Source organism: Cynocephalus volans, chromosome 7 (assembly GCF_027409185.1).
Source record: "Cynocephalus volans isolate mCynVol1 chromosome 7, mCynVol1.pri, whole genome shotgun sequence".
Classification (NCBI taxonomy): Eukaryota; Metazoa; Chordata; class Mammalia; order Dermoptera; family Cynocephalidae; genus Cynocephalus; species Cynocephalus volans.
The window spans coordinates 17,998,597-18,011,423 of record NC_084466.1 but is presented as its reverse complement, the minus strand read 5'-3'; the positions used below and the strand labels follow the sequence as shown (position 1 = coordinate 18,011,423).

General features: G+C 45.2%; 1 non-coding gene across 1 annotated transcript; it reads right to left on the bottom strand.

Moving 5' to 3' along the window:
* Positions 1-1,169: 1,169 nt before the first annotated feature.
* Positions 1,170-1,242, bottom strand: TRNAF-GAA (transfer RNA phenylalanine (anticodon GAA)). Its single transcript has one exon. It is a non-coding gene; the product is annotated as a tRNA-Phe (tRNA).
* Positions 1,243-12,827: the final 11,585 nt, after the last annotated feature.

Genomic DNA, 12,827 nt, shown 5'->3' with positions numbered 1-12,827 from the left:
CAGGCCACACGGTTCTTGGAAGCTGCAGGTCTGCAGAAACATGGCCACACAGGGCAAGCGCCCAAGTCAGTAAAACACCAGCCAAAGCTGAGCCACCCCGCAGGCGCACCTACTCCACCCCCACGCACAATGTTTACCAAACTACCCTGAACCGCTCCCAGGGGAGGGGAGCCTGACCAAATTGTTCCATTTTCCCAACACCTTGGTACCCTCCTCCCAACCCCCATCCAATGCAAAAGCAAAAATCCTCAGAAAAATTAATTTTGAGTATGTGTCAAAGTTTTATTTCACGCCATAAGTCAGCAAAAGGGGGGAAAATGGCTCAGATACACAGTCTTAGGAAAGGGCTCTTTTAGAAAAAAGAATATCTAGATCGGTGGATCTCAAACGTGAGCTGCATCAGGGAATCACGTGGAGGGCTTGTTTGAACACCCAGTGCTGGGCCCCACACAGAAACCCAGATACAGTAGGTCTGGAGTGGGGCTGAGAATCTGCATTTCTAGTTCCCAGGTGATGCTGACGCTGCTGGTCCAGGGACCACACTTTGAGAACCCATGGTCCAGCCCCTGATTAAAGTTGTTTAACTTGAAACCTTACGGAGCTGCAAAGCTGCCATGCCCTCACCACTGGGCAAGTTCCTGGGGCGCCACCCCAGACCCGCCCCGCCAGCACCTCTAACCTTAAATACCCGTATTCCGCGCACCGTCCTGCGTTCAAGGGCAGTGCCAGAAGGGGGCCATTTGACTAAGCAGCAGGATTTTGCTTTTTGCCCCCGGTTCCGATACTTATGCCGAATGGAATAATATTACTCGTGCCCTGGACAGACCAACCGCACCAGCTCCCCCTGCAGCCTCCTTTCCCACACCTGCCCACAAAGCGGCACGGAGGGCCATCAGCGAGCCGCGGTCTTGCCTCCCCAGGCGTGAGCGGGGCCTGGCGCGCGCCAGGCTCCGCACTGCGCACGCGCGGCAGCGCCGGAGCAGCCCGGAAGCGGCTGTGCAGAGCCGTTCTTTTTTCAGTATCGCTGGGAAAAGCGGGGACGGCTGTTTCTATTTCTGGGTCATTCCTGAAGTCCCACCTTTCATTTGGGCGGTAATGAATGAAGCAAGGTATTATGGACAGAGGTCTTCCGAAATTTGAGACCCTTCAAGTTAAAATGAAAAAGCAACTGCCGAAACCCGGGATCGAACCAGGGACCTTTAGATCTTCAGTCTAACGCTCTCCCAACTGAGCTATTTCGGCGCGGCTCTCTGCTCCCTTTTAAGTTAAGCATGACTGAGCTCTCTTCGTCCACCTGTTCCGCTTCGGTTGACCTTGTGATCACTTAACAGCATTTTTTCTTTGTCCCATGAAAAGGTAACCGCCCCACTCTTTTCAAGCCGTGATTAGCTGAATTCGTCCCTCACTCTCCTCAGGACAGTCTCAGCGCCGGGCCGAGAACAGAGGTCGCGGCAGCCCGGGGAGCCGGGCCTGTTCCCCCGTGGGCCCCGCGGCTCCTCTGCTCCTGCGGATGCCGGTTCCTCCTCCAAGGGCTGGACAGCGAGACCCTGAGCTGGTAACGGGGTCTCCTTGGCGAGCCCCTCGCCTACGCGGGGGAGCCCCTTCCCGCCGACCCGCCGCACACACTGGTCACCGTGCTCCCCGAAAAGTTCCAGAGCCCAGCTGACGAGCAGTGTCGGCACAATACGATCGGATGGAGGATTGCACAGGGCATGGAGGCAGAAACATCGGGCCGGCTTCTGGCCAGGAGTTTGCAGCCTCCATGTGCTCCTGGGTCCTGGAGATGCCCACCTTAATCCCCACCTGTTTGCATGGATTCTCCCTGGCAAGTGGTTGGTGAGCTCTCTAACGAGGATTACATTGCTACTTCTTACACTTGCCAGGCACAGACATTCTTCAAATCCCAAACATCCTTTATTTTTTTATTTTTTGCTCTAATTAAATTGTAATTCTCTCGAGGCAGTGACTTTTACTTTACCGCCCTTTTAGCCCGCCCTTCAGAGCTTTGCATTTAATTCAAGCTTCACAGCCAATTTGGATAGATTCAAATGTGAAAGAAAATTTTTAAAAGATAGAAAATTAGAAATGTTTGCAATCTCGATCGTCACCTCCTAAGGAAAGTCTCTTTCTGTGTTCCCTTATTGTGCCAAATCCAAAGTAACAGAAGAGTTTGAGATTTAAAATAAAATAAAAGCCAGTGGCTGAGAGGAAAGAAACTGAAGAGAGCTTGGGGCTGGACAGAGTTTGGAGAAGGGTTGGGGGACTCGGAGTTGAAGAAGGAGAAATGTGAGGCAGCTGCCCTGTGAGGATCACACATTAAAAAAGATGGGAAAAGAGGACTTTCACTGGCTTTCTTGTGTTTTGAATGAACCTTTCAAGGTCTCTTCAAAACACTGCAGAGAAGACGAATTATTTTCAATGACTTTGGGCTGCCAGTCAGCTGGATTACTATAACGCCTACCTGGATTGAATGATGAGATAGTTCAACTTCTTAAATTTTAACAGAAGTTGTGTCTTTAGGTCAAAATTGAATCTAAGAAATCTCTCCCAAAATATAAGAGGGTGACCGGATAACCTAATGGGGTCTGGGACTCAGTGTTGGTGTTAGTGTCCCTCTTCCTTGGTCTTCTATCACACCTGCAAACAAGTGTCATCATGTGTTGTCACCTAGGAAATCAATCCTGGGTGACTAGGAAAGTGGCAGGTAAGTTTTGATGAGATTTGTCGTGGGGATTGGGGGGAAAGAAAATGTCCAGGGTCTGAGGTCAAATGGAGGGGAGAGGGGAGAAGGCGGAATTCAGCCAATAAACATCTCATTTCACAATGTCATGTGATAAGGTCCATTGGCAAATTGCGAAATAATAGAAACTACACTGTAATGGTGATCGTCTCTTGAGTAAAGGTTGATTTCGGAACATAAGTGTTGTAATGTATGTCATGGATGAGCTGGGTGGCTTCATGTGCCAGTTTGCCCAGGACAGTACTTGTTTATACTAGTGTATGTTATCCCAAAATCCCACATGATAGGACCCCTTTCACTTTTAAAAGTTAAAACTGTTCTGGAATGACTGGAAAATAAATGATGTAATCACCCAATTTATCAACTTCGTGAAACAGAGCCTCAGCTTGGACTCTACTGGTTTCACTATCAATGAAGAGATTGTTAACATCGACCCAGTATTTGTTGTGGCTGTTTTACCAAGGAGACTGAGTTTCTGGGACTTATTTCAGAATATTTTACATTTTTGAGAGCAACTGATATTTGACATTTATGGACATCACACAAACTACAAATAGTTCATAGTTTCAGAAATAGATCACTACATTTCTTTCACTGATGTCATCTCTTTGTGAAGCTAGGTTTTCAGCAATTGTGATGACAAGTGCCCATGAAAATCAATGGAGAATAAGAAATTAGAGTGCAAGTGTTCAACGTGCTTCCTAGGCTTGAGAACTGGTGCACTGCCCAACAGGTGCGCACATCCCATGGGTAAGTAATTATGGTTGTTCAAGAATGAAACAAAAATAAAATTTTTCTTTCAATTTATATGTATAATTTTTTTTCCAAGAGGCTACAAAGTTGTTGGACATAAATACTTATTAAGTTTTCAGGCCTGAGTACTTAATAAAAGGAACTGTTCGGTATTTTGGCCTGCGGGCATTCAAAAATTTACTGAGACACTAAGAGCATTGTAAACAGAAAGTGAGTGAAATTGTTGTTGAGTATGGGATAAAATCTTGCTTTACTCGGTAAGATTGCAAAGGCAAGGATAACCATCATAGCATTCCTGGAGACCAATTACTATGGGCTAAAGTAAAAATGTGTGCACACACATCAGAGTAGGAAGAGACAAATGATGAAGAACTTGGCATTCAAAATCATGATAAAGATATTGAGGAGCACTCCATGTTGAAAAGAAATTTTCATTGGCTGCAATCCTATCTTTTAAAGTAACTCTAGGAGTTTGGCCAACTCCAGTCTAATTACCTATGATAACTATAAACACACATTATGAGAACTAACAAGCAGATCTAAGTAATAAAACTAGAGAGCATATGTTGTATATAGGTACAACATCTAACAAATTTTTGAACTGCTGTCAATTGGTAATCAGTCCTTAACACTGTTCCTGGGACTCCACAGCACACACAAAAAAATAGCACTTATTTTTATTTGCTTCTGATTTTAATCAGTATTGCTTAAAAGTGTTAAAAAACGATAAGGGAATATCACAAGGACATAGGAGTCAGTTTGAAGGGGCTTCTACTGGACAAAACTGGGACAATGTGAGCATCAAAATAAATAATGAGAGTAATGAATTATTTACCCTTTGAGTAAAATAAAAACCCATGAATACAATGATTGGGCATGGGGGTGGGGGGATGGCGGCAATGAGGGCTCTTGCTTATAATTGAATGAAAAATAACAACTATACAGGGGAGAAACTGGGAAATGCTTTGATCTGGTCATCAAAATCAATACCAGCAATGAAAGGCATTCAGCTGCCTCCATATGTCTGCATCATATGCCTCCTGATATGAAACCCTAAAAAGGATACAACACACTTATATAGTGCTCTACCCAGGGATGGACAACCTGAAGTCAATCATGGGCAACGTTAAACAAACCCAAAATAAAGGTCATTCTAGTAAATAACTGGCTTGTATTCTTCAAAACTGTTAATGGCACAAAAGCAAAGAAAAGCTGAGGAACTGTTCCAGATGCAAAAAGGCTGAAGAAACATGACAATTCGATGGAATGTGTGATCCTCGTCTGGCTCCTATTCTGGTGGGAGAAATACTTTATAGTATGTTATTGAGACAATTGATGAGATTGGAACATGGACTGTAGATTAGATGAAAATGTTAAGTCAATGTTAAATTTCCTGAAGTTGGCAGCCATAGTCAACTCAACTCATAGTTCATACTCAAGTAAGAAAATATCCTTGTTTTAGAAAATACACACTCAGGTATTAAACAATAAAGGATAATCCACTCTCAAGTGGATTCTGAGAATAAATAATATACACACATTATGTAAATATATACACACGCACACATATATATAGAGAGAGAAAGAATGTGAAAAAGTAAATGCAGAAAAATGCTAAAAGTTGGTGAATCTGAGTAAAAGGTATATGGACTTTCTTTATATCATCTTGTAACTTTTCTGAAAGTTTGATATTCAGATTTTTAAAAAATGGTGGTGCTCTCTTTTTAAGCCAAAACAATTTCAGTTAGAATCAAAGTAACGCTAGAGCTGGAAGAGAACTTGGGGTTTATTTAGCCTGACCCACAAATCTTACAGGCTCAGAGACAGTTTAGCTAACTTGATTAAGATTACTGTATTAGCCTTAGAGTGCTGCTGCCACCACCACCACTGTCACCACCCAGGCCCAGAGCATTGCTGCCACCACCACCCATCTACTCTCACAGCAGTCCATCCCACTCCTCACCATTGCCCAGCCCAGGTGCCACCAGCTCCACCTTGCCCAGATCCAGGTGAGATACAAGAAGACTCAGACAACATTAAGTAAGAAAGACAATCCAGGACATGAAGGAAGAAACTTACAGAGATAAATAGTACAAAAACTGAGCAGAATTTGTGGAAGTGAAAAACACATGCAATGAAATAAAAACTACAACTGAGAGCATAAGCAGCAGGCTAGAGCAAGCAGAAGAAAGAATTTCTGATCTTGAAGGCAGTCTTTGTGAAATAATCCAAGCAGGAAAAAAAGATCTAAGAGAGCTAGCAGACCTCCTTAAGCACACATACATCCGAATCATGAGTGTTCTGGAAAGGGAGGAGAAAGGAAAAGACATTGAAAACATACTCAGTGAAATAATAGTAGAAAACTTCCCAGGTATTAGTAGAGATATGGACTTCCAGATCCAAAAGGCTCAAATATCCCCAAATAGATTCAATCCAGAAAGGCCCTCTCTGAGACATACTGTAGTCAAACTGTCAAAAGTCAAAGACAAAGAGAGAACCCTAAAAACAGCAAAAGTGTCAAGTCACCTATAAGGGAGTCCCCATCAGACTAACGGCAGACTTCTCAGCAGAAACTCTCGAGACCAGAAGAGACTGGGATGATACATCAAAATACAAAAAGAAAAAACCTGCGAACTATTCTTCAGAAATGAAGAAAAGATAGTGTATTTCCCAGACAAACAAAAGCTTTGGGAGTTCAGCCACATGACCAACTCTAAAAAAAATTCTTAAGGGAGTCCTGCACCTGGAACCCCCCCCAAAAATAGTCACCATCATAAATACACAAAAAGAACAAACACCACTGGTAGAACAAAAATGCAAGGGAAAGAGAGAAAGAAAAGACATTTAAATCAACCATACAAAAAGCAATTAAATGTCAGGAGTAAAACAATACCTTTCAATAACAACCCTTAATGAAAATGGATTAAATTCTACTCTCAAAAGACACAGACTGATTAGATTAAAAAGTTAAACCCAACTATATGCTGTCTACTAGAGACTCACCTCACCTATAAAGACTACACACAGACTAAAAGTGAAGGGATGGAAAAAGATATGCCACAAAAATGGAAATCAAAAATGAGCAGGACTAGCTATTCTTTTATTTGATAAAATAGACTTTAAACCAAAAACCATAAAAAGAGGCAAAGAAGGACACTATATAATGATAAAGTGATCTGTCCAGCAAGAGACATAGCAATCATAAATATATATGCACCCAACATTGGACCACCCAGATATATAAAGCAAATACTCTTAGACCTAGAGAAAGAGATAGATCCCGATAGGTAACAGTTGGGGACCTGAACACACCTTTCTCAACACTTGACAGATCAGCTAGGCAACAAATCAACAGAGAAACACAGGATTTAAACTGCACTTTAAGGGCTGGCCTGTGGCTCACTTGGGAGAGTGCGGTGCTGATAACACCAAGGCCACGCATTCAGATCCCTGTATAGGGATGGCCGGTTAGCTCACTTGGGAGAGCATGGTGCTAACAAAACCAAGTCAAGGGTTAAGATCCCCTTACTGGTCATCTTTAAAACAAAAAAAAAAAAAAAAAACTGTGTTGGGTCTGCTGCCAGCCGACCCATACAGCCCTAGCCTCGTTCCTTTTGGTGGGCGAGCAAACGGCCCAGGATTCCTCTTTCCCTCCTGTCCCCTTTGGAAGGAGATGGGGGAAGAGAGCCGTGAAGAGAGGTGAGCACACCCGCCGGCCCCCCAAAAACAGCCAGGTTAAAGGACACTCAGACGCGACGGTGGGTTCTGTCGAGCAGTTCCGTTTATTAGCACACAAGCACTTGTTTTTAAAGTTTAGTGTTCACAAGTGCGGCCAATTAAGGGCTAAGGTAAGGTTCCCGCAGACATTCCCACCCTACTTCCTCCTGGTGCCGTCTTAGGCTGCCACATTGATACACCCTTGTGGGCCCATAATTGCGCCGCTTGTAATGTCACTTAAGGTGGCGTTAGTTTTTAAAGCCCGACATCTCCCCCTTTTTGTTTTAATAAGGCAGCTGGAGGCGGCTAACCTTCCCAGCCTCACCTCCATTCCCTCTGGTGGCTGTGCCTGTCTTAGGTTGTTTCCCTCTGGAAATCTTACCCGTCATTGACTATCCAGCCAAGCGGGGTCAGGGCGGAGCCTTAGAGATTGGCGTTGATTTCTTGAAGGGCCATATTGACCCAAGGGCTGTCAGGGCTTTCATTATGGGCCACCTCTACCACCTGGGTGAGCATTACGAGAGTGTTGCACCTTATAGGGGACACAACTTGGCGAATGGCGTAAGGCCCCAAGATGCTAGGGGGCCTGCCAGGGAGAACAGCAGGGTGGTGAGCCACAGGGAACTTGAAAGCCAGCTTTGGAACCAATTACTATTGGCTTCTCGCTCTTTTTTTGCGCTTTTCTAGCCCTTCTCTAAGCTTAGCTAGGGAATCCTTGATCACTCCAGAGTGGCCGGCATAGAAGCAGCACTCTTCTTTGAGGGCAGCGCATAATCCTCCTTACTATAAGAACAACAGGTCTAGTCCACATCGATTCTGTAAAACAGCTTCAAAAAGTGATGTTAGTGATTTTTTTAAATGTGATACAGACCCCTCCAAGCGGCTTGTATGACCTCCCAGGTTTGGTTGGCTGGCTCCTGGGGACCTTCCCCAGTGGCAGAGGCCCTTGTCCTTGTTGCCACTTGGAGTATCCACAAAGGGTTCATAATGCAGTCTGAAACATACAAACAATAATCTCCTCAGGGTCCTCAGTACCCTGGGTGTCTGGCAAGAACTTAAGTTTTTTGGCTGGGACCCATATAGGGGTTGACTCACTGAGGGGGAAGACACAACCAAACCCTCAACCCATAGTTATGAGGGCTGGTGACTCCCCCTTTTTGTTTTAATAATTAATTTTTTAGGCATTTGTGATGCCGTTCAACAATGGCTTGTCTTTGAAGGCGGAAACCCATTTATTGTTGCCATAGTGGCTAAGGACTGTTCGATCTGTCCCCGTGTCAACAAGGCATCGAAGCTCTTTGCCTTGAATTTTAAGATTCATTTTTGGTCTTAAACCAGGAACTATAGGTATAGTCCAATGAGCCTGGGGTACTGGCCGCCTGGTAGGGCATGGAGGCACTGGCTTTGTATCCCCTTGGACTGACGGGGCTGTGGATTGCCCCCCCTCTAGTTTAGACCGGCACTCACGCTTCAAATGAAGCCCCTTACCACACCTAGGGCATGGCTTAGAGGGAAGGTTTTTATTTTTCCAGTTGGGACAGTCCCTTTTGAAATGACCTTGTTCCCCACAGCCATAACATTGACCCCTATGGGAGGGTTGGCTGGGGCTCTCCTTAGAGATCCTGACACTAAGAGCCTGGGTCATAGCACCTGCAAGGGTTTCCGCTTGAGCTTGTAGAGCGGAAGTTAAGGCCCTGGTTTGTTGTTGGTAGCTTCCAACGTCTCTACTGGTAATTGAAAGGATGCGTGGACACCAGTTGAGGATCCACCGGAGAGAGCTCGTTTATTAGGCAGCACACACACATATATATAGGGCTTTAAGGGAAGGCTGATTGGCTTAAAATACAATCCCTACTTAGCATACCGCATGGGGCTTGGGGTGGGTGTGGCTGAGAAGGATCAGGGTGTGATCCCTTGGGGCATTTGGGTTCTTACAGTAATGACCCACTTTTCCATAGAACGATCTTTGAGCCCGGCACAGGTAAGCTTGTGGTCGGCAGTCATGCTGTCCCACACTAGCATTTTTACAAACTGGTCCCGGAGAGGACCTGGGGGAGACTTTCCCTGTATGCTCTGTTGCACCCGAACTATGAAAGAGGGCAGGTCCTCGGAGGGTCGCTGGGTGACCCCGGCCATTGCGGGCTCACTGGGCCCTTCAGCTAACTTTTTCCATGCGGCTAACGCTGTTGCCCTAACCTGGTCCTGGTAGGGGGCTGGGATAGCAGCCTGTTGGATTCCAGCACTAAATTGATCTGCTGTTCCAGACAGCATGCCGAAGCTGATAGGGATGGGTGGGTTGGCTGCTTGGTTTATCTCTGCCTGCACATGGCACTCTTCCTTAAAAAGGCGCAGAACTTGATAAACAAGTTTGGGGGGAGGACAGCCTTACAGAGCATTTTCCAATCTTGGGTCGTGCAGGGTTGGTGCGCTAAGCCCTGGAGGATGGTTTCTGCCCATGGGGAATTGGGCCCATCCTCTGTGACAGCCTTTTTCAGCTCTTTAAGGTCATGAGCTTCCCAAGGGTACCAAGCGGCTGGCCTATTTCCACCGAGAGCTTTGTCAAATTTGGACCTACAGTCCTTTTTCCAATGTAATCCCTTTTTACATCGGGAGCAAGGTGTGGTAGGGGGTTTTTTGCCTTTAGCCTTGGGACATTGGCTTTTAAAATGACCTTGTCTTCCGCAACCGAAACATTGTCCCTTGAAGGGTGGGGAAGTATTGTTTCCTGAGGGGATCAGGGCGGTAAACGCCTTGAAGGCTTCAGTTAAGTTTTGTGTCTGAACAGCCTTTTTTAGTTCTTTTACAACGTTGATCTGATAGGCCTGAGTGGCCGCTTCCCCCCACGGGCTGCGGACGGCTGGGGGTTCCCAGGGAGGCATGACAGGAAAAGCCTGAGGCTCTGCCCGGGATGTTTTTAAAGGTGGGCTAGCCTCCTCCACTTCTTCAGGTGCGCTTTCTCTCCTTCGGCTAGGCTCTGGCGGGATGAGTATGCCGGGAGAGGAGGGTACAGGGTAGGGGCACAGGTATCACTCAATGGCTCAGGGCCTTGCATTGGCAGCTTTGTTTCCTTTTTTCTCTCCTCATCGAACTGCGCCCAATCCCTTTCTGCCCCTTCCTGATGCTTGGGACGGAAGCAAAGCTTTAGGGCAGAGATGGTTAAGTAGAACCCTAAGGGGTGGTCTAGCCCATGACTAATCTCATTCTTTCTGGCCAGGGTCTGACCCCAGTCCTAAGTCTCATATGAGAACAAGTTGGATGAATGTGCCCAAGGGGCCACCTTCACCACATGATGCCAGGCATTGGTGGCTGTGGAGTCAGATATTTCCAGGCCTCTGCTTTTTAACATGTACTTTAGAGCCTTGCAGGCTGTCTCGTCACTCTTTCCACACACACCTCCCACGTTGCCCCGTGGGGAAGGGACAAAGGGAGCAACAGGGCAGAGAAGTGCAGGGACTTCCCCCTGCTATGGTACTCACCCTGACACGCAGGCGGATTACTTCACGGCGACTACCGTGGTTGCGGGGGCCACTCCGCTGGTTGATCACCCTTCTTCGACCTTCTTTCAGGACCGAGCAGCCAGGGGCCTCACTCACTCGCCTTTCACCCACGAGTTTTAAAAACGCCTCACACAGGGCACCACTCTGTCGGGTCCACCGCCAGCCGACCCGAACAGCCCTAGCCTCGTTGCTTTCGGTGGGCGAGCAAATGGCCCGGGATTCCTCTTTCCCTCCTGTCTCCTTTGGAAGGAGACGGGGGAAGAGAGCCGTGAAGAGAGGTGAGCACACCGCCGGCCCCCCAAAAACAGCCCGGTTAAAGGACACTCAGATGCGGTGGGGGTTCTGTCGAGCAGTTCCGTTTATTATCACACAAGCACTTGCTTTTAAAGGTCAGTGTTCACAAGTGTGGCCAATTAAGGGCTAAGGCAAGTTTCCTGCAGACATTCCCACCCTACTTCCTCCCGGTGCCGTCTTAGGCTGCCACGTTGATATGCCCTTGTGGGCCCATAATGGCACCGCTTGTAATGTCACTTAAGGTGGCGTTAGTTTTTAAAGCCCGACAAAACTACACTTTAGAGCAATTGGATTTGGCAGATATCTACAGAACTGTTCATCCAACAAATACAGAGTATACATTCTTCTCATCAGCACATGGAATGTTCTCCAGGATAGACCATATATTAGGTCACAAATCAAGTCTCAACAAATTTAAAAAATTTAAATCATTCCAAGTATGTTTTCAGACCACAACAGAATAAAACTAGCAATTAATAACAAGTGAAATTTTGTAAACTATACAAATACATGGAAATTAAACAACATGCTCCTGAATGACTTATGGAACAAAGAAGAAATTAAGCAGGAAATCAGAAAATTTCTTGAAACCAATGAAAATAAAAGCACATCATACCAAAATGTACAGGATACTGCAAAAGTAGTACTAAGAGGAAAGTTATTGCAATAAATGCCTACATCAAAATAATAGAAAGATTTCAAAAAAACAACCTAATGTTACACCTCAAAGAGCTAGAAGAACAAGAACAACCCAAACCCAAAATTAGTAGATGGAAGGAAATAATAAAGATTAGAGCAGAACTGATGAAATAGAGACAAAAAAAATTATACAAAAGATCAATGAATCAAAAAGTTGGTTTTTTGAGAAGATAAACAGAATAGACAAAACATTAGCTAGACTAACTACAAAGAGAGAAGGCCCATGTGTATATACCCAAAGGAATGGAAATCATCATGTGGAAGGGACACCTGCACTCCCGTGTTCATTGCAGCTCTGTTTACAATAGCCAAGATATGGAACCAACCAAAATGTCCATCAACAGATGACTGGATAAGGAAATTGTGATATATATATATATATACAATGGAATACTACTCAGTCATAAAAACAAATGAAATTCTGCCATTCACAGCAGCACGGATAAGCTTGGAAAAACTTATGTTAAGTGAAATAATCCAGGCACAGAGAGAGAAATAACTGCATGTCCTCACTCATAAGTTGGAGAGAAAAAGGAAGGAAGGAAGGAAGAGAAAGAAAGAATAATCATAATAATACACTAAACTCTCAGAAAGAGAGAACAAAACTATGGTTTCTAGAGCCAGGAAAGAGGGAGGAAAGGGGGGATACCAAGAAATGGGTTAAAGGACACAAAACAGAGAGTTAGGAAAAATAAATTCTATGGATGTGCAGTCGAGCTAGGTACCTATAATTAACAATAATTAACTGCATGTTATCAAATGACCAGAAGAGAGGAAATCAAATGTCCTTAACACAAAGAAATGATTATATTTTATGATGATGAATATGCTAATTATCCTGACTGGATCATCACACATTGTACATGGGGTCCTTAATATACGATACAAGAGAAAAGAGTTTGTGGGGTCAAGCTTACTACCTGCCTGCCTGGTTTTCTGTACACAGGTGCACATCAGCCAGGGACCCCAGATTGAGGGAGACTCGTTGGTGAATAGCCTCAGGCTTCGTGTCCAGTTTGGCCTGAGTGCCCAAGGTCGCCAAGCCTCCCACCTGCTCAATGATGAAGGTCACAGGATTGCAGACATAGAGGAGCTGAAGCTGTGGAGAAAGTCAGGTGGATAAGCTT